We start from the raw sequence: 21,737 nt of genomic DNA on the forward strand, positions 1-21,737 counted from the left end.
GGAGAGGAGGGGGAGACCAGAACCAAGTTCCCCCACCCCAGACCTCAGTTTCCCCACTGTATAAAGATACCCTCCAATGATCTGTCAAGCCCTCAGGATCACAGAAAGTCAGTGGTCCTAGGAGCCTCCTTTAGGTCCACCTTCTTCAAGCAGAAGAAAGATGCTGAGAGATCTGTAGAGGCCCCTGTGTTTGGTGGGGAATTGGTCTAGACACCTCCAGGGTCCCATCTGGATTCTCATGGAGAGTCCCTGCTTCCCTGACCAAGTGCTCTCCTTTCCTCGGGGGAAAGCCTGCCTGAGGCTCAACCTTGAGGCTTTCTTCTCCTCCCTACACAGTTTTCTCTGCTGCTGAGGTCAGGCATCTCTCTCCATGGAGGTGAGGGAGCAGACTTCTCAGCTCAGGGTGAATGAGCCTTCAAAGACTCCCCAGAGAGCAAGGTTCAGAGGTGTGCCACCAGAGGTGAGAGAGGTGATCCCTCAATAAGGAGAACTTGGGAAGAGTCTGACCTACGTGGCTATTCTGCCATGAACTATTGGTCCTTGGCCACAGGACCCCCACCCCAAGCAGAGGCCAGTCATTCCCATCCTTACCTCCTCCAGCATCCTCTTTTAAGCATACCCTTATAAAGACCTGGAATGCCGCTCTCCCAAAAGTTCCCCCCCAAAGTTGTACACTGCTTCTGGTTTTTCCAACAAAGGGAAGAAGTCAACATGGTAACATCTATTTGTCCTGGCAGAACACGTCCTTTATCCCAGCAGGTACCCCTGCTTTTCCTTCCTAACCTAAGGGCATCTGGCCAGGGATCCTGCTTCAGGTCCCAGCCCATCAGTACATCATAGCTCTCTGAACACTGTAATTGGTCCAGGAATGGGCATGTGGCCTAAGCTGGTCCAATCAGAGTGAATTTTGTATTTTTTTTCTTTTTTTTTTTTTTTTTAATTTTTTTTTTCAACGTTTATTTATTTTTGGGACAGAGAGAGACAGAGCATGAACGGGGGAGGGGCAGAGAAAGAGGGAGACACAGAATCGGAAACAGGCTCCAGGCTCTAAGCCATCAGCCCAGAGCCTGACGCGGGGCTCGAACTCACGGACCGCGAGATCGTGATCTGGCTGAAGTCGGACGCTTAACCGACTGCGCCACCCAGGCGCCCCATGTATTTTATTTTTAAATACGCACCAGTGGTGGGGTTGAGCTGCTGGAGAGCTGTGGTCCCCATCCCCACACCAAGACAGGAGAGCAGAGAACTTGCAGAGGTCACCAAGGAGGAGTCTGAGAATGGCACCCACAGAAATGGAGAAACGTCCCTGCTTGTGTTAAGCCTTACATCTAGCCACACCCAAAACCAGTACCATCCCTGCATCTCTCCGTTTTGTGAGCTGGCAAATACCCACTGTTACCTTAATTCCATTTGCTTTGGGTTTTCTGTCACTTGCCACAGAAGCAAGGAGGCCTGATAATACCCTCCGCATTGGATGAAAACAAGGAATACCTGGACCAGGGGTCAGAAAACTCACAAACAAGACGGAAGCAAGGTGTGTGGGGCAGGGTGAGGGAGTGAGAAGTCAGACTCCTCATGCTCTTCTGGGCAAAAGAGCAGCCAGCAAACTTGCCAGAAGTCTCAGAGCTACAGGTGTGCCTTGCTTTGCATAGTAGCTCTGTTCCAAAAAAGATGTTTGTAAATTGAATTTTTGTAAATTGAATCTGATTTACTGCATTGGGACAGCTAGTTATTGAAGGCATCTCAACAGACGTCTTTCATAAAGTGAATGGTTGTGTTCTGAAATAACAAATTAGTGGTAATTTATTTATAATTGTAATTTTCCTACCTCGGTCATATTTTTTTTTAATTTTTTAAGGTTTATTCATTTTTCAGAGACAGAGCGTGAGTGGGGGAGGGGCAGAGAGCGAGGGAGACAGAATCTGAATCAGGCTCCAGGCTCTGAGCTGTCACCCCAAAGCCCGACACGGGGCTCAAACTCACAGATGGTGAGATCATGACCTGAGCTGAAGTCGGACGCTTAACCAACTGAGCCACCCAGGCGCCCCTCGTTCATATATTTTAAAGTGGGACTCACCTGGATGTCTTCATGGTGTCTTTGCATAAATTAGTCAAAGGCCAAGAAAATCTGCTGAGCTATACTGGATAGAGTTACAACAATGCATTCCTGCTCCTTTGAAAGACTGTGGAGCTGGAATATCCTGGATGGACACTGGGCATCCACTTTGGGTCCCTCACTTACCTGCAACAGCCATCATTGATTTTGAGTTAGGTTTGGAGGGGTGGGGGACCATAAAGCTAGTGGACTTTTTGGTCAGAATGTGGCTTGTGCTGTGTCTACCTGCACAGGAATCAATGAAATAGCCCATGATCTCTAAATTTGGGGGCGGGGGGTCTTTTAAGACTGAAAATTAAAACAAAGTATCATGTTATGAAATAAAACTACTGGTGGGAATCCAAGAACTAATTTTTTTAAGATGTTGGTATCTTTATTATTCTCCTCCCATGCTTTAAATGTGTCTACCATTTGGCACACAGCCATGACATGGTCCCTGCTTTGTCAAAGTTCCACTTTTCAGGCCTGATTTTACCTTGGGAAGAGGTATCAGTTTTGTTTGCCACTAAAAACAAAAGGGACCAAATATTGGGAAAATGTAGTTTTCCAGAAAATGTTATAGCTAGCTTTTGGCTCACAGATGTGAGCTGGTCCACATACATCAGACAGAATTACCAAGAATCATCCCCAGTGTTTCCCTGGGTAAATGCTGAGGTCTATCACCATCTTCAAGGAAGAAAGTGGGAATCAAATGAGAATGACCAAGTTAAGGCAAAAAATAAGTCCCTTGACTCTGGCCAACACTCAGAATCCTGAGTGAGCCTCCCCTGAATTTGCCCAGGGCACAAACCATGGAGGTCAGAATGGGCAGTGAGCCAGGGGGGCTAAGAGGTTCATCCTGGGAAGTAATATTACTACAGAGACTTCATTTTAAATCCTGATTTCACCAAAAGGCTAAGTTGAGTCATATGGATCTTGGGAAATCAGAAAAGGAAGATGGGAGGAGGGGAACGTGCTGAGTGTCAAATGTATGTTGATGGTACCAGACTCCAAGTGGGGGACAAAGCTGGGGCACCTGGGTGGCTCAGTCAGTTAAACATCCAACTCTGGATTTTGGCTCAGGTCCTGATCTCATGGTTCATGAAATCGGGCCCCACATCAGGCTCAGGAATCTTTCTCTCTCTCTCTCTCTCTCTCTCTCTCTCTCTCTCTCTCTCAAAATGAATGAATAGGCTTAACTAAATAGTTTTTTAAAAAGCGGGGGACTGGGGCACCTGGGTGGCGCAGTCGGTTAAGCGTCCGACTTCAGCCAGGTCACGATCTCGCGGTCCGTGAGTTCGAGCCCCGCGTCGGGCTCTGGGCTGATGGCTCAGAGCCTGGAGCCTGTTTCCGATTCTGTGTCTCCCTCTCTCTCTGCCCCTCCCCCGTTCGTGCTCTGTCTCTCTCTGTCCCAAAAATAAATAAACGTTGAAAAAAAAATTTTTTTTAAATAAAAATAAAAAAAAAGTGGGGGACAAAGTTGAATCAGATGGTGTCACTCAGGGGGAGATGGGAGTGACTCAGAGATGGTGTGCTTGAATCCCTGGAGAATCTCTGGGAGTCTGTACCTGCACTTGCAGCCACAGTTATTGAAGGCTCTAGAGTCCCGTGAGGGCTCTAGAATCCTCCAGGGTATCCTGCGGTCTGTGCCTGGGAAAGTCGGCTAGCAGAGTGGAGACTGGGGACTGGCACGAAAGCGTATAAGACGGCAAATATGAAACCACACTAGTGACTGAGGACAAATTTATTCATTTGGGTCAGCATTTGAGACATAGTTATATCCACCCAACTTATCCAGCCCTCCTCTGACTCTGAGAGTCCAATCTGTGGACCTGCCACGGTTACAGCTGGCCGCTCAAGGAGTGCCATCTAAGGCTCTGCTTGTGGGACCCCCTCCCCATTCAGGGCTAGGAGCTTCTAGAAGACAGACACCAAGCCCACTCCATTGCTAGACCCCAGGCCTACCCCAGCCTTTGGCACAGTATGGTATGAGGGAATTTTGATGGAACTAATCAAGAAATTAGTTTTAACACTTAAATAATTCATACTATATGTTGGGTACTTTTTTTAAACCTTTATTGACAAATTGAATGAATGAATGAATGAATGAATACATGAATATCACTGCTTAAAATGTGTTGCCCGCACTAGAAATCAGTTGCTACTTTTAAGAATTAATGACTATTTTCTCTGATAGAAAGTAACCCTTGATGCACATTAAAGAATAATTAGAAACATAAGAATGCACAAAGAAAATGATCATATCTTCCTTAATGTCACCCTGTTAGCTTTTTGCGTATTTCCCTCCAAGAATTCTTCTCTGTATATCATTTTTTCACAAACTTTGAATCATTCTCTATAAGCAATTCTGTGTCTTGCTTTTATTCTCTAATCGTTGTTTTTAAAAAGGCAACAAGCTCAAAATGGAGTCACTTGTGCTGAGCCCCACGTCAGCAAATCAAGACCTAATACCTAACCTAACTGCAGTTTCAACCTCCCCCAGGAATAAATCTTAACCAATCAATGTGGAATTTCCTGGTCAGCAGTAGTGAGGTAATCTGCTGGATAGACCCCTTCCACCCTCCAAAGAAATATGAGGTTTCACCCTTTCCTTGTCCCTGCTTCCATCTGCCTATAAAAGTCTCTCACTTTGTTCAGCTCTTCAGAGCCGTTCCTAGATGGGATGCAGTCGGACTCACGAATCATGAAAAAAGCCAATTAGATTTTCAATGCATATTTGCATTTGTTTTTTAGCAGATTTGGCGGCAGTAGTGGGACTGAAGGAGACTTCCATTGGCTTCAGGGACAACACAGGCATGATACCTGTGAACTCTTTTGAGTGTTCTGTCCTTCTCACTGTTTCTAAGGGCTGTGGGTCAGTTCCTCTGGGTTCTGAGCTCTGCTCTCTTTGTGTTGAGTTTCCAATCTAATTGGCTTTCCAGTATGTAATTCCCCTTTTGGAAACCCAGTCCAGTCCACAGTACTCACTTTTGGAGTCTCCTGGTTCAGCCCTTTCTCTAGTCCCAAGCTTCACAGGAATTGCTGGTGGTATACACAGAGCGTTCTCTTGGCCAGGACATAGTAATATCTATTGGGTACTGCCGATACCTTAAGACGCACCTGGTTTATTTGTCTTGTTTTGTGTTGACCAAAGATGTTGCAGCTGCAGAATTGGTGACTCTCCACCTAACCCAAAGACTCCCGTGTTAGCCATGGGAGTTGGTCACAAAATGGGTTAGAGTGACACTAGGTCATCTGCCAAACTCAAGAAAATTTCCATGCAATAAGGTACAACTGTAAAATACCACACAATCCCCAGTCACCGAGGCACATCGCTTTTGGTTGTTAGTTTGGCTCCAAGAGACCCAAAGGCTTAGCTGGAAAAAAAAAGTAATAATAAAAATGGAATCCTTGGGGCGCCTGGGTGGCGCAGTCGGTTAAGCGTCCGACTTCAGCCAGGTCACGATCTCGCTGTCCGTGAGTTCGAGCCCCGCGTCGGGCTCTGGGCTGATGGCTCAGAGCCTGGAGCCTGTTTCCGATTCTGTGTCTCCCTCTCTCTCTGCCCCTCCCCCGTTCGTGCTCTGTCTCTCTCTGTCCCAAAAATAAATAAACGTTGAAAAAAAAATGGAATCCTTAAATTTCAAAGAGCTGAGCATATCACCTTCCAATACACCTGCCTATTTTATATCTAAGAACTATGGTTCTGGAAGCTGTAAATCTCTATACAAAAATGCCAACATCTTACTAAGAACAACCTGTTGTTACAATGGCCATTATGGGGAGTGTTCCAATTAGATAAGATCATTTAAGAAGTGCACTTGAAAGCAAGGACTCCCAAATCAAGCAAGCAGAATGGGGTACCTATTTTAATTATATGCAGAAGCCTCCAAAAGGCTTTAAAAATTCCAAAATAACCTCACTGAAAGACTTGTAAAAAATTAAAGATACAAGAAGTACCTAAAACAACACTGTAAGATTGACATAAGTCCTACTGCTCCTCTCTGTCCTCCTTTGAGCCCTCATTCTACTAATCCTGTGTCTAAACCATCTTCCCATTTAGAGGGGGCCACAAGACAGTAAACGGAGGTCCACCAAGTGTAGCTTTAAGCTAGCACCAAGTGTAGACACCCCCGTATCTACCCTCAAAGGGCTTCTCCCAGAGTTGACAGGACTCTGAGGGATTTTCTGGTAGACTGCCACATAGTTCCCTTAAATAGACAAGAGAAACTAAAATGTAATTGATGAAAAATATTGCCAAATTCTGGCAGATAGCAGAGCCTGCAGAGGGGATCCTGGGAAAACTGGCAGAAGCCAGTGAAGGATGAGATTTCTTACTGGAGCCCTGTCTTCCAGATCTCTGCCTGTAGTGCCCAAGTAGAGTGAAATATCTTTGCATCCTCTTTGGGAACTTAAGTCCATGGGTTTTCCAATGCTGCCAGAACTACTTACTGTTTCCAGCTAAAAACTGGAAAGATATTTAAAAGGGGTTTTAAGGAGCTCTGTTGTCAGAAATTGGCCAGATTGAAAGCTGATATTCAGAGCCTGATAGAAATTATTTTAGGCTTTCTCCCCTAAGCTGAAATGAAACTATGTACCCAAAGGGAAAGGTCATTTAAAACTTAGGGGAAGGAAAAATATTTTAAATGTCTTTACCACAAATATTAGTAAAAAGCTTTAGCCACCTGAGCAAGTAAACTTAACTTATTTCATCTACCAGAGAAACAACTTAGAGTCAACGTTTTTATAACTAGTGAGTATACTAGTTTGTATTATTGTATTTTATTCATAGCAGGAATTTTAAAATGGAAGCTGTAAATGGTTTCTGTATCTGCCTATATGTTTATGTGTGTGTATATATGTATATATACATATGTATATATGTTATGGGTGTGTGGTATTTTCTCCCTCTGGATGGTACTACTAAAATCAGTTTGTAAAAAAGACCTATTTAATTGGCTTGAAGAGAATTAAGCACTTACATGAATTAAGGACTTGTAGCATTCTCAGATATGTAACAGAAACTAACCCAAATGCTTTTCAGGTTCATGTAATCTGAGAAAATATTTGGTACTAAAGTTAATTTAAGTTTGTTGCTTAAGTTTGTTGGTTTAATTAAAATAGACATGTGTTTACAGTTATCAACATCTAATATAATGCAGACACACAACTTTTATTCTTAGTGGGTTTAATATTCAAATAAGTTCATGTTATCCCTGTTACAAAATTTCTCAGCAAGTAAAAGGACTTGGTATAATCGAAACTTAATGAGTAATTCAATGCAATTGTTGAGAGCAAGTAAATTAAATAGATGTAAGAAAGATAAAAGTTTTTAGGTAATTTTTAAAAATAGTTCCCCAATTATTTTTGGTAACCTGAAACCTTAAAGTTTGGCTAAGTTAATTTAAATAATGGATAGTCATTAAATATCTAGATCATTTCCAAGTAAGATAAAACACACAAACAAAAATAATTACTAACAATGGGCTTCTCCACATTTGACTTTCTTTACAGAGGAACTAAAGATATTTTGGATCTATTAGCAAACACGTTTTGTGCCATGCTGAGAAAATTACTATGAGAGAGCATACATTTCTGAAAATTATAAAAAGTATTTATTTATAAAATGTATAACATCAAGCCACAGAATGCTAATGTAAAGGACAGTTCCCAATTGTTTGCTTCTTTATTTTCACTAAAAATTAAAGTTTTTAGGGCTAAAAATTCTAATATATATTATCAGAGCTACTGGAAATAATAAAGGAAACATCTTAATATACAAGAAAAGTAGGATGTGTGTTTTCAGTAAAAGAAGCTATGAATAATGGAGGTGCATTTTTGTTAAGAAAAAAAAAGAAGAAAGAAAGAAAGAAAGGAAGGAAGGAAGGAAGAAAGAAAAAAGAAGGAAAGGAAGAAAGTGATTTTTGTTCTAAAGTAAAATTGGTGGGGCACCTGGGTGGCTCAGTCAGTTAAGCAGCTGACTTCAGCTCAGGTAATGATGTCCCAGTCTGTGGGTTCAAGGCCCATGTTGGGCTCTTTGCTGACAGCTTAGAGCCTGGAATCTGCTTTGAATTCTGTGTCTCTTTGTCCCTCTGCCCCTCCTCTGCTCATGTTCTGTCTCTGTCTCTCTCAAAAATAAATAAACAATTTAAAAAAAATTTTTAAATAAAGTGAGATTGGTTATTTCAGAATGGGAAAGAGTTTTCTCTTTCACATAAGAAAAAAAATGTAAAAGGTTTAATGGAAAAGGCATCTGGGGAAAGAAACTTATGTGTGGTCAGGCTGGTTAAGAATGAAATAAATTTATGTTTAAAAATGGGTTTTAATATAAAAAGTACACTGGTGAAAAATTAGAATTAATTTCCTCTCTGTTAAAAGGGCAAAGTTTTCTTGGACATTTGGTCTCCTTTTGGTAATAGATTGTGAACGTTTATTTACCTGTTAAGTAATCTGCCTAAAAAGCAGAAATTTTTGTGTCTTACCAAAATAATGTGTTGTGCTTCATTTTAACTTTATCATCATGTCCTTGATTACTTCAGTTTTCTCTATTAAAACAGCTAAGGTGTTTTTTTTTAATTTTTCAACTATTTAACTTTCTGTATTTTCCCAGAAGTCTTTAATTGTCACTATGGTTCAATAGATAACTAAGTATTGTCTCACCATGGGCTATGATGCTATTTGACCAAGTGTTTTTAAACCTTTTGATATTTTTGACAAAATTCCCAAAATCAAATTCTAAATAAAGCCTTTTGGCCCTGAAATAAGTTTGGGACTTTCCAGAGGGTCCCTGGAACATCTCAAAAAATTTGTTCTCTCTCCTTATAAAAAGGGAGATGTTAAATTAGATTTCTTTATATGCTAAATAACATGGGCAGCATTGTCAAACAAGAAAATAGTAAGCTTTCTCTATGTTGTATTTGTATAGGTACATGTTCTAAGTGTTTCCAAAATAGTATGAAATTGCTGAAGTCTAATATATCCTGGGCTAATGCTATCATCATAATGCCAGTTACCATTTCACAATGTTGAGTGTCACAGAAATAACTAAATTCCATTGGAATCATCAGATCTTTAACAATGGGCATGTTTTATCTTTTGTCATTCATAGAGTTACTGTTTTACTCTGATGCTTTTGCAAAAGCGTTCCTGCAAAAGTGCTTCATCTTCAGTAATGTTCATGGGAAGGGCTTTGACAAGTACAGGTTCCTGACAACTTTAAGATCATAAAACTAGGGGCATCTGGGTGGCTCAGTTGGTTAAGCATCAGACTCTTGATTTCAGCTCAAGTCATGATCTCAGGGTTGTGAGATTGAGCCCCTAGATTCCACGCGGGGTGTGGAGCCTGCTTAAGATTCTCTCTGTGTCTCCCTCTACCCTTTCCCAGCTCACTCACTCTCTCTCTTTCTCTCTCTCTCTCTCTTCTCAAAAAAAAAAAAACTGAATTGGGTAAAAATTTCCAGAACTAATGGAAAAACCGGATTCAAGCAGACTACTGAGAAGAATGATTATAATTTTAATGACTCTTTGTTTGAAAACATTACTAGTTACCTAATGTTTTCTTTTTCCAGATTTAAAGAACTTTTCTCTTAAGCTATATATAAATTACAGCAATTACAGTATATTTTTGTAAAGAAAGATGAAACATTTACTTTTTCTTCCTACGTGATCCCTCTAGAATATAGAAACCCTTAAATTTCTTCATGGAAATATAGTTAGTTGTTTCCATAAGTTCAGTAAGGATCTGTTCTTGCAATGGGACACAACTGGAAATATTGGCTATATTACCCGGGCTTTTACTGGAATGGTATTGCAGGTAAAATATGATGGTGAGTCCTTGGCTTGCCTTCCTGGCCTCTGGGGCTTTTAAGAGTTCAATCTAAGACTCCTTATGAAATGTTCCAGCAAGGCAGTCTTAAAAAGAGCTTATATGATCAGTCACTATTCTTGCTGCACTTATGCAAATAATCAGGCCAAGTTTAATACAAATTAGTTTTACTGTGATTATCTTTGGGAAAAAAAGTTGGGGTAATGGTAGAGGGAAAAATTATGTTCCACCTTTATAGATGTTAGATTCTAATCCTGTTAATTGTCTTTGATGTTCTGTTATACACCTGTCAACTGGACTCTGTCCTGAATTCTTTTAGTTTCCTCAAATAAATATTTGGCTATGACGCTGCAAACTGAAATTTCCAATTTCCTCCCACCCTCCAATTTGAAATCACTAAGAACAAAGATTTCCCTTAAATTGTAGAAAGGTCCTCCTCACTACCCATATGGCAGCCAAACTTCAGGGACTAGAACTGTTGGTATACATCTCACAGCTAAAGAAGGCTCCACCTCACACATGCTGTCCTGTGCAGATGATGGAGGCCTCCCAAGCAAATTGATGAGGAAGAGAAGGAACTAACATCAAGGCAGACTGCTTCCACCTAAGACATCTGATCAAGACTTCATACTTTAAACATGAAACCCTTTTACTCTTTCTTTCCTTTACTTTGGCATTGGCCTGGAAAGATAACACCATCATTTATATTTCCCAGGACATGACTAAGGGGGACTTTCAGACCACTGAGTTTGTCATCAAAAACTCCAATTTCTGTCCCTGATGGTAGAAACACCAGTCCATTTCCCTGTCTTTGGTTAACAGCTCCAAATCCAGGGAATCTTGCATCCAAGCTCTGTACAAGGAAAGAGACACAAGGCAAGGGCAATCAGAATAAAACAGCCTGGAGCATCTGGGTGGCTCAGTTGGTTAAGGATCTGACTTTGACTCGGGTCATGATCTCATGGTTCATGGAGCCCTGCATTGGGCTCTGTGCTGACAGCGTGGAGCCTGTTTGGGATTCTCTCTCTACCTCTTTCTCTCTTAAAAGATAAATAAATAAACAAACATTTTAGAATAAAGCTGCCTATGTAGTCTACAGACCTCTAAATTTGCTGGCCTCCATGGCTGTCACCTTTCTAGTCCTGGGTCACACACTCAAGTGGGAATTACCAAGTGACATTCATGATTAAAATTAGCTTCCTTTAGTATATCACTTCTCCTCTGAAGCTATGATAAAGAACTTTTCCTTAACTCTAGAAAGTATTGTGAAATCTTCTGTTAAAACAACAGCTTCCTGGGGTGCCTCGGTGGCTCAGTGGGTTGGGCATCCAACTTCGGCTCAGGTCATGATATCACGGTTCATGAGTTGGAGCCCCGCATTGGGCTCTGTACTGACAGCTCAGAGCCTGGAGCCTGCTTCAAATTCTCTCTCTTTCTCTCTCTCTCTCTCTCTCTCTCTCTCTCTCTCTGCCCTTCCCCTGCTCAACTTCTGTTTCTGTCTCTGTCTCAAAAATACATAAACATTAAAAAATATTAAAAAGAAAAAAACAATAGCTTCCCAACAAAATCCTTAAAAATCCTTAGACTCTCCGGCCAAAGTTGTTCTTGATAATGACTGCCTTTAATTATCTTTCAGCTGAGCAAAGAGGTGTCTGTGCTGTGGCCAACACCACCTGCTGCACCTGAATTAATACTTCTGGAGAAGATGAAACTCAGTTACATAAGATCACTGAGCAAGCTACTTGGCTTAAAAAGATGATTCCTTGAGTGGGGTCTTTCTTTAGACTATTTGATTATGATCGGTTTAGTCTTGGGGACCATGGTTCCAAAGTGTACTACAGTCATTGGGAATTATCTTATTTATAATAATCATGGAGTCCCCAAGGTGTGCTGTCTTCTCCCAAAAGCTTTAAATACATGTTTGCAAGCAGCTAACCATCAATCAAATGATCTCCTTAAGTCTGGAACATCAGAAAGGGAATGAAGAGAATGGCTGATTTTAAAATGTAAACCTGAAGTCATGACTTCTGAATACCACAGAGATTCAGCAAACTTCATCATGACCTGTGAATACCACACAGAGGATCAGAAAAAACTGAGAATTTTGGAGCCATGGCTGGGAGTGGTGTTAACGCCTTACATTTTGATCACATCACAAACTGAGAGTATGATCAAAAGAGGGGGAGGGGATTCTTTAAAAAGGCAACAGGCTCAAAATGGAGTCACTTGTGCTAAGCCCCACATCAGCAAACCAAGACCTAATACCTAACCTAACTGCAGTTTCAACCTCCCCCAGGAGTAAATCCTAAACCAGTCAACCTGGAATTTCCTGGCCAGCGTTAGAGAGGTAGTCTACCTGGTGGACTCCTTCTGTCCCCCAGAGAGGTAATCCACTCCCTCCTTGTTCGTGCCCCTTCTGCCTAGAAAAGCCCCTCCTTTTGTTCAGCTCTTCAGAGCTCCTTCCTATTTCCTAGATGGGATGCTGCCCGACTCATGAATCATCAAATAAAGCCAATTAGATCTTCAATAGTCAGTTGAATTTTGGGCTTTAACACCTTGTAGCACAAGGTATTTCCCCACATCATTAAATATTCTTTGAAAACATGATTTTATGACTACAAAGTGTTCCATCAAATGGATGCAACATAATTTATTTATTTAAACAATCTCTTATTTTGGAACGTCTAAATTGTTTCTAACGTTTTGTTCTCTCAAAAGTATTGGAGAGAGCATTTTCACGGTTAAATGTAGCTGGCGGAGGTGAAGGTGAAAGAGTTCAAGCAGATGACGGAAGCCCTGGGCCCCAGTACCATCAGGGACCTTGCTGTGGCTGGGCCAGAGATGCAGGTCAGAGTGGGGAGGGGGCCGGTGTGCGTGTGTGTGTGTGTGTGTGTGTGTGTGTGTGTGATGGATATGGAGGGTTTGGAGACTCCTCACAGGCATTGCCAATTTTCTTTCCAAAAAGACTGCCCCAACGTGGACTTCCCCCACTCTTGTCTCCTCCTGCCCTCTGCCCATGTGCACTCGGGTGGGGTGGGCTGGGGTGGGGGGCTTCAAGATGTGCCCCCCACCGGCTCGTAAGAGGATGTTAACACTTACACAAGTCACACTGGTGCAGATAGGTTGGCCTTCTAGTTCTCACCGTGGCGTGTAATTTTCAGCAGGTTCCTGTTGCCCCCAGGCTCACCCCTCAGCTCTAGGGACCTCCAGATACGTCCCTCAGTCCCCAGCAGGGAACAAACAAGACCTTCTTGGCTTCAAAGGAAACACTGTATCTCTTTGCTCTAGCCCTCTGGCGGGCATGGGTCCAGGGAAGGCACACATCCAGCCAGCATTAGTGAGATGTAGTCATCATAGGATCCTGGTCGAACCCTCCTGCCAGCTGCCCACTCGGAAACTCTGCTCCCACAACCCCTCTTCCTATGCTCCCTCGGGGGTTATTCACGCCACTGGTGATGATTTTCTTATTGCTCCAAAGGAGAAGTGGCCCCTTGAGTGGCAGAACCAGGCTCTGGGGCCAGGCCACCTGAATTCAAATGCCAGTTCCATCACTTTAGAGCCCTGTGACCTTAGGCAAGTTACTTAATCCCTCTGTGCCTTAACCCGCACGTCTGAAAAGTGAGACCCTACCTCGTGGGCTCCTTCCGAGAGCTCAGTGAGGCAGCACTTAGTGCAAAGCTTAGCACTCACTTATGTGCATCAGTGATATTTAAATATTTTATGTGTACTTTTTCATTAAATAAGAATGAGAAGAGGACCTGACATCCCACACTAGTTTGTTTAGTGGCTCGGGGCGCAGAGGCATTTTGGTGGCATTGGTTTCCAGTGCACCACACAAGCCCTTGCCCGCTGACTGAAATGTCTATCGGCATTCGCAGTTCTCTCGTGAGCAGTCCCTTCTGCAGAGGGCACTCACCCTTAACATGACGACAGAAGCCCAGCCACCACGACCAGCGCTCTTCCTCTCGATAAGATGTCTGGAATGTCAGATCTGAGTCCGTGGGTCCAGAATGGCCGCACTCCAAACTCCCAAGCCAGAGCTTTCCCGCAGTCTTCCAGAAACTCCACCTAGCTTTGGTCACAAATGCCTTTCCTAAGCAGACTCCCCTGGGAACTCACACCCACAGGACACTACTTTTTCTCTTCTTACAGTGGGATTTGCAGATCACACTTTTAAAAAGGGAACTTGATTTTGTGGCTACATTTAATCTGGGTTCACGCTTGCCCTTTGCCTGTCCTCTCTAGTATCTGAGGAATGCTTGACGGGTTACAGGCGGATGTTTTATGAATTACTTATTCATCTTTTTACAAGTGCAGCAGCGAAGCTGGCCTTCCTGGTGTTGACTGGCAGAAACACAGTTGCATATCTACGAAAGTCCAGTTTTCTAGCAGCTCAAATCGGTGACATCACGAGAAGGTAACAGAACAGTCAGGGGCCCTGATCCCCACAACACTGCCCTCAACAAACAACTGCCTTGCCGCCAGGGCTGTGATATCCACACTAACAATCATTTGGGATGAAGGCCACCCAGACACCCCTGAAACCAGATGTAACTTTTTCCAGCTTTATTGAGTTGCAATTGACATTCAACATTATGCAGGTCAAAAGTGTGCAATGTGATAGTTTGGTACACCTGTATACATTGCTAAATGCTTACCACGATAAGGTGACTTAGCACATCCCCCACCTGATATAATTACCATTTTGTTATGGTTGTTAGGGTGAGAACATTCAAGCTCCACTCTCATAGCAACTTTTTTTTTTAGAAATTTTTTTTAACGTTTATTTATTTTTGAGACAGAGAAAGACAGAGCATGAACAGGGGAGGAGCAGAGAAAGAGGGAGACACAGAATCTGAAACAGTCTCCAGGCTCTGAGCTGTCAGCACAGAGCCCGACACGGGGCTCGAACTCACGGACCGTGAGATCATGACCTGAGCCGAAGTCGGACGATTAACCGACCAAGCCACCCAGGCGCCCCTCATAGCAACTTTTTTTAATGTTTATTTATTTTTGAGAGCCCGAGAGACAGAGCATGAGTAGGGGAGGCGCAGAGAGAGGGAGGCACGGAATCCGAAGCAGGCTCCAGGCTCTGAGCTGCCAGCACAGAGCCCAACGCGTGGCTCAAACCCATAAACCACAAGATCATTACCTGAGCCGGAGTCAGACGCTCAACCGACTGAGCCACCCAGGCACTCCTCATAGAAACTTTTAACTATATAATACAGTACATCTGGATAGTACCGTGCTGGACAGTAGATCCAGAACTTACGCATCATCAGACCCAACTCTTGGAGCCGAAGGCCAGCACGTCAACACCGTGAGCAGTTTCTGTCACAACCTGCCTGGCCTTTATGGTGAGTGCCAGGAGAAAGTGAGTTTTCTAGATAATACACATGTATTCCCATCACTAAGAAGTGCCAGGCCCACAAAGAAGCACCCCATCAGAAGATGGTGACAACTTTCCCACTGTGCCCCTGAAGAATGTGTCCCAACAGCATGGGGCAGCTACAGCGCAGCACAGCCAGACTGACCCATGAAGGGACACAATGTTTGCCAGATGGATACTGTGGCTGGATTTCCCACCACCTTCCAGAATGTGCTGTGTCTTCACAAAATGTGGCACATCAGACCTGATATTCTGGAAGCTAAACCATAGAGGAAAAATACTCTTTAAAGATGATCTCTTGAAGATCAACTTTGCAACTATGAGACTTGAAGTAAGTCACAGTTGAGGAATGTAAGGATGAAATTACAACACAAGTCTTTGCTATTGTGAGTGTGGACACCGGCCGATGAGAGGCTGCTTGGGAGGTGGATGGGTGCACGCATGGGGAGGATTTGAGTGAGAAGCGGGGGCTCAGGACCCGGACGTCGGGAAAGAGGGAAGGTGGAGTTTGCAGGAGGGTTCCCCAGAGGTAGGGGAGGGGAAAGGCCACATACACAGCCCAGCTCCATGCCAGGCCCTCTGGGGAAAAGGAGGGCAGTGGGATCAGGGCACAGATCCTGAGTATCCCCTCCCTAGTGCTGGAGTCCACTGTGCATGGCCTCAGCTTGCTTGTCAGCATTGAATCAGGAGCTCTCCAAAACCAAGGTGGGTTTGTCCCTTCTGTGTCCTCAGCAGTGAGCACAGACTGTCGCCTCCCAGAGACTCAGTCCCCGGTTCTTGAATGAGTGAATGAATGAATGCATGCATATGTCCACATTCCATAACGTGCCAGTGTTGGGTGAAACAACAGAGTTTTATAGTTCGGGGAAATCTGCATTAATCAAAATTGTATGAATAATTGGACAGCATATTGGAAAACCAAAAAAAGTGGGGTGCAATACTTAATTTACAAGACAGCCTTGATTTTATACACACACATATAAATGTCCTCTGATTTGGAGCAAGCATGTGATCTCTGACATGCACCGTGCACTAACCAGGGGACCGTCACTGTCAACATGTGAGGGATTTCCTTGCAGCCTCTCTGCTCTGCCTATATTGTATATATTATGCCGAGAACAAACGTATGGGAGGGAAATCACCCACACATTAATCGTGATTCTAAGATGGTGGGATTATGGACGATTTAACTTTTATTGACAGATTTCGGTGTTTTCTCAATTTCATACAACGGGCACATCAACAAATTCTTTAAATGAACAAAACACCCATGATTCAGATTTGGGGAGGGCTGGGAAGGAGGGTCACAGGGATAGAGGGACACCTGCACCAGGTGTGTTTGGGCAAAGCTGTGAGGGGCTCCCACTGGCTGGGCCCGGGTCTGGCCACGCCGTGGGTTCTGAGCACCTGCCGCCCCCCAAGTATAGCCCAGCACCCGACAGTCTTGCAGGCCTGGACGGCTTGCCCTCAAAGGGAGGAAGGGGCTTACTCGCTGCCAGATGGCTTCCGATCCCGCCTCAGATGGGAGGGACCTTGACCCAAGCCTCCCTCACTTCTCCAGTATCACAGGGTTTGTCAAGGGACCCTCCACATGCTTGGTCATTCCCACCTCCCAACAGCTGGGACGACAGTGGATTATCACCACTCTACTGATGCCAACACTAAGGATCTGGGAAGATTAACGCAAGGAAGAGGCGAGCCCCAAGTTGCTCTTGTGCCTGCTTTTCAGACTCCCGCACTCCCCACTGCTCTGCACTGCCTTGATCCTGCCTGGCCTCTCCAGCTGAGCAGGCCATGACGGAGGGAGGCAGGGTTGAGGAGCAGTTGACTCGGTCTAGAAGGCTCCAAGGACTTACCAACAGTTTGCCTCTTGGTGGTAGAGAGGGAGCAAGGGCCCCAAGAGCCAGCCTGCAGGCTCACCAGCAGTGGGTCCTTCCACCTAGTAGGGCACATGCGTGTTGGGGGCGGACACGGAAGAGCCCCGGGGAGACATCTTCAAAGCCACGAGGCCGTGGGACAACCTTGCCTGTAGCGGGCTCTGCGCAGGATTCTTCCATCCGCCACTCAGAATCTACTGTCTCCCATTCTTCACCCCACTCCCCACACAGGGAGACTTAACTCTGCGGTCTCCCTCTCCAAACTCCTTTGTCCTCTGGCTTGGAGATCAGTTCACGGTGGGAGACTGGCAGGTGGGTGGAAGGAGAATTGGGGTGTCTCCCTCACCACCCCCCAGCAGGCCAGGGTACAGCAGTGTCTTGGCCCCTCTAGGTCTGCCATCAATGCAGTGGGCCACCCCTCTCCCAGGACTCTATCTGTCTCCAGGGACTCTGTTCTCACCCCTGTAGAGTCCCTGTCCTGTGGCAGCCCTGTGCTCACTGCTAAGCACACAAGAGGAGCACAATGGCTTCCCAAGTTGCTGGGCCCTGGGTGCTTCTCCATCCTTTGTGGGTTCTCTCAGCTCTGCACACCCTTGTAAATCCCCTGTCCATTACACTCCCTCCAGTATCCCCTTGACTGTGCATTTTTTTTCCTCCCGGGATGTGGACTTATTCAGGCTCCCGCTGAACCACTCCTTACTGGTGTGTCCAGTCTGACCTCCATGATCTCTCTCTGGGCTTCAGTTTCCTGATCTTCCAAAAGGAGAAGTAATAACCAACATGCTTTGCCTGTCGTTAAAATTTTTTTTTAATTTTTTTTAACGTTTATTTATTTTTGAGGCAGAGAGAGATAGAGCATGAACGGGGGAAGGTCAGAGAGAGGGAGACACAGAATCCGAAGCAGGCTCCAGGCTCTGAGCTGTCAGCACAGAGCCCGACGCAGGGCTCAAACTCATGGACCGCGAGATCGTGACCTGAGCCGAAGTCGGCCGCTCAACCGACTGAGCCACCCAGGTGCCCCAAAAATTTTTTTTAAGGAGACCATAGGAAATGTGGTTCTTTTGAAAAGGTTTACAAATTCTAGTGTCAGCCGGAGATTTAAGGATTGGTGCTCTGTGTTCTCGGGGACTTCCTGAGCATCTCTGATAAAGAGTGGTTACTGTCCAACCTGTCACCTGCCTCTTCTTTTTTTTTTTTTTTTTTTTTTTTTTTAAATCTTTACTTATTTTTGAGAGAGACAGAGCATGAGTGGGTTAGGGGCAGAGAGAGAGGGAGACACAGAATCCGAAGCAGGCTCCAGGCTCTGAGCTGTCAGCACAGAACCCGGCGTGGGGCTCGAACCCTTGAGCTGCGAGATCGTGACCTGAGCCGAAGTCAGATGCTCAACCAACTGAGCCACCCAGGCATCCCTTGCCTCTTCTGAGATAGACTGTGAGTCAAGAAGAAATGCAAGAATGGCTTCAAGGGGCCTAAACAGTGATACAAAAGCCTCAAGCTTCTGCACTTAACTCAGGCCTTTTGGACGGTCAGCCAAAGCAGATGAACACTTACTTTACACAGAATTTTAATAAGCCTTGAGTTTTGGTTTCTGGCCCACCATCAGTAGGAAAGAGTAATTTAGGAAGAGAGAAGACTTTCGGCGAGACCACACCAACGAGAGGGAGAACTGGAAACTGTGTAAGAAGAACCCAGAAATCTCCAGAAACGAGGCCTTGGGACTAGAGAAAGCTCCGGGATCCGAGGCCATTAGCAGAGGGCAAACGCGGAGCACACCTCTCAGGCCCCGAGGGCTGCACCACCTCCTGCTCAGAATCCGAGGTTCACTGCAGCAACCCTGAGCCATTACGGAAAGGTTAATGGTGTTCCACATTCTCCAAGTAAGAAAGAAAGGAAATGTGCACCGCATCTTAGAAATATTTCCATCTGAAAATGTTACATGAAAATAATTTATGGCTCTTTCTGGAAAACTCAGCTGTCTTGATCTTACTCCCTGTGGGTTCCAGATGGGTGAGGTTTTGCTGTTACTGGAAATATCCACGTTTGCAGGCAGTCAGCATTTATTGAGTGCCTGCTGAATGCTGATCACTAAACTCGGTAACGGGGGTGAGGGATACAGGGAGGAGAGGGCCGAGCAATGTCTTGAGGGGCCTGGGAGGAGCATTTGAATAAGCTCATGGACTGAAAGACCACCCCCCACCCCCGCTTCTCCTGCCTTCCCGAGGGATCTCACACAGCCACAGCACTGTACCTGGTCCCCGCTGCCTCCACGGCCATACCTGCACCAGCAGGCGGGACAAACTGGGCCACCTCAGCCGGCAGCCCCTCACCAGCTGGGCACCCCAGTCTGTGCCCCTCTCTGGGGTCTGTTTTTATTATAAATATTTCATTGTTTAGGAGTTTGGGTTTTAGCTGATATACAGCATTTGGCAGGGCTCCCCTCTAGCATTTGGTAATAATTCCATACCAAATGCTAGGGAGAAACCCTCCCAAATGGAACAGTTTCAAGCCAAGACTCTTTAAAAACCAGAGCCTGAGGAAGTCACCGTATCTGAGCATCCGTGGCTCCCGGGCTAGCAGAGGACAGACGCGTGCCCGGGACACAGCGCTACCTTTGGGCTCCCCACATCGCACACGACAGTCTCTCCTCTGTCCTGACCTTGGCACAGCCTGGGCCGGAGCCACCCCTGGAGACATAAAGCAGGGGGCTGTATACACAATAGGTGCTCCGTAAACATCACTGAGCTGGATTCCGTGATGTAGGATTAAAACGTGCTCATTTGGTTTCCAAAAATGTGATTTCTTCACACTTGTTCCTTCCCCCACCTTTGACAGCTCCGGATTTCCTTCTGGAGAAAATGGGTTTCCTGAACCGCTGGCACCGTGCCACCGGGCTTTATATTCTGGTGGCTCTGTGACCTGCGTTAAGTCAAGGATGAGAACACCCGCCTCACGGGCTCCTGGGGAGGATTGACACATGGGGCCCTGGTGCACGGTATGTGCTCAACAAAGACTCACTCAGCCTGACCGAGCACTCATTTTGTGCCAAAAGCCTTACATGGACATCTCCCCTCATGGGTGTTTGATAGGAAGGGGAGGCTTCCTGCCTGAACCCCCCTACCCATGACTCTCCTCGCCAAGTCGTGAGTGGCAAGTGCACCCCGGGCCACTGTGGCTAAATCCCTGCACCCTCCCGCTCCCCTCCTGCAGCTTCAAAGGCGTGGACACACGCCATCAGCGGTGCCATCAGCAATGAAGGGGTCAACCTTTCCTGCTGGTTGTCAGTCCCACCTCCTCCTCTAGGTTTTTGGCCTTTGAGTGATGTGAGTCCTCAAGTCTCTTCACAGGGCAGAAAGCAGCCCCTAGAACAGGGTCCAGTGAGGTGACAGCAGCTGCCTGGAAATGTTCCAGAACCCCAAGGAAACCCTGGTGTTTCTTCAAAACTACCCTTGACCTAAACTAATTCTTTTTTTTTCTCTCATTCTCTCTTTTTTTTAATTTATTTATACTTCTTGACTGTGGTGTATCCTACTGTGAATTTAGGTTTTTAATCCTGCTTGGGACTCTTTGTGACTCTTGACTCTAAGGATTCATGTCTTTCATCAATGCTGGAAAATTATTACCCGTTATCTCTCCAGAAATTGCCTCCCTCTCTTACTCTCTACCTTATGCTTCTGGAGGTATTATAGACTTCTAGAGATATGAGACCTCCTAATAGAGGTCTGTGTGCACCTCTGTAGCACCTGTCAGCAGAGCTATCCTGCCTGTAAGTCACTTCCTCAGGAGGCTGGTGAAATGCCTGAAGCCATGGACGATGCTGTCCCTTCCACCAACCTACAAAATCCCTGGCAGGCAATGGAAAGATGGTGTCACTGGACACCACATAAAAAAAGTTTGCTGGCAAAGTGGCTGTGAACATTGTCTCCAGGATCAGTGGACCCAGTTTTGATGCCCAGCTATGCATTTTACCAGCTCCATGACCTCAGGCAACTTAATCACCCCTCCGTGCCTTGGTTTCCTCTTCTATAAAATAAGGAATCTAAGTGAGCCTTCTCACGAGTTTGCTGTGAAGGCTAAATGCTTCATTTCTGGAAGGGCTTTCTCCACCCACTGCTGATGTCCACTGAGTCCATCAAAAACATCACCTATTAACGACAATGATATTTGAAGCCCATTCCTGTAGCTATGCCACTGCATTCCTTTATCTCTCTGAAATTGTGCATAGAATATTCCACCTGAAGTTTTATTCTCACTGGAGGCATAAAGACGGTGCAACCTTCTGCCCCCTCCCCCCGCCTCTTGGGACAAGTAGTGAGAAATCAAAATGAGACTTAGAGCTGGACCGAGGCAGGTGTGGTGAGGGATGTGGCAGAAATCCTGGAGGAGAAAAAGTGAGAACGGATATCCATCAAGTCATTAACTGCAGAGTTATGTCTCCCTCCTGACTTAATGATCAGATTCAGGTTTTCAGATCTTCCTCATCCCCTCTGCTGAGCTAGCCAGGCAGCTGTGTATCCTTGAGCCCCCTCAGGACCCCCAAGTGCGACTCTGAGAGCC

The sequence above is a fragment of the Leopardus geoffroyi genome, chromosome E2 (assembly GCF_018350155.1).
Source record: "Leopardus geoffroyi isolate Oge1 chromosome E2, O.geoffroyi_Oge1_pat1.0, whole genome shotgun sequence".
Lineage (NCBI taxonomy): Eukaryota > Metazoa > Chordata > Mammalia > Carnivora > Felidae > Leopardus > Leopardus geoffroyi.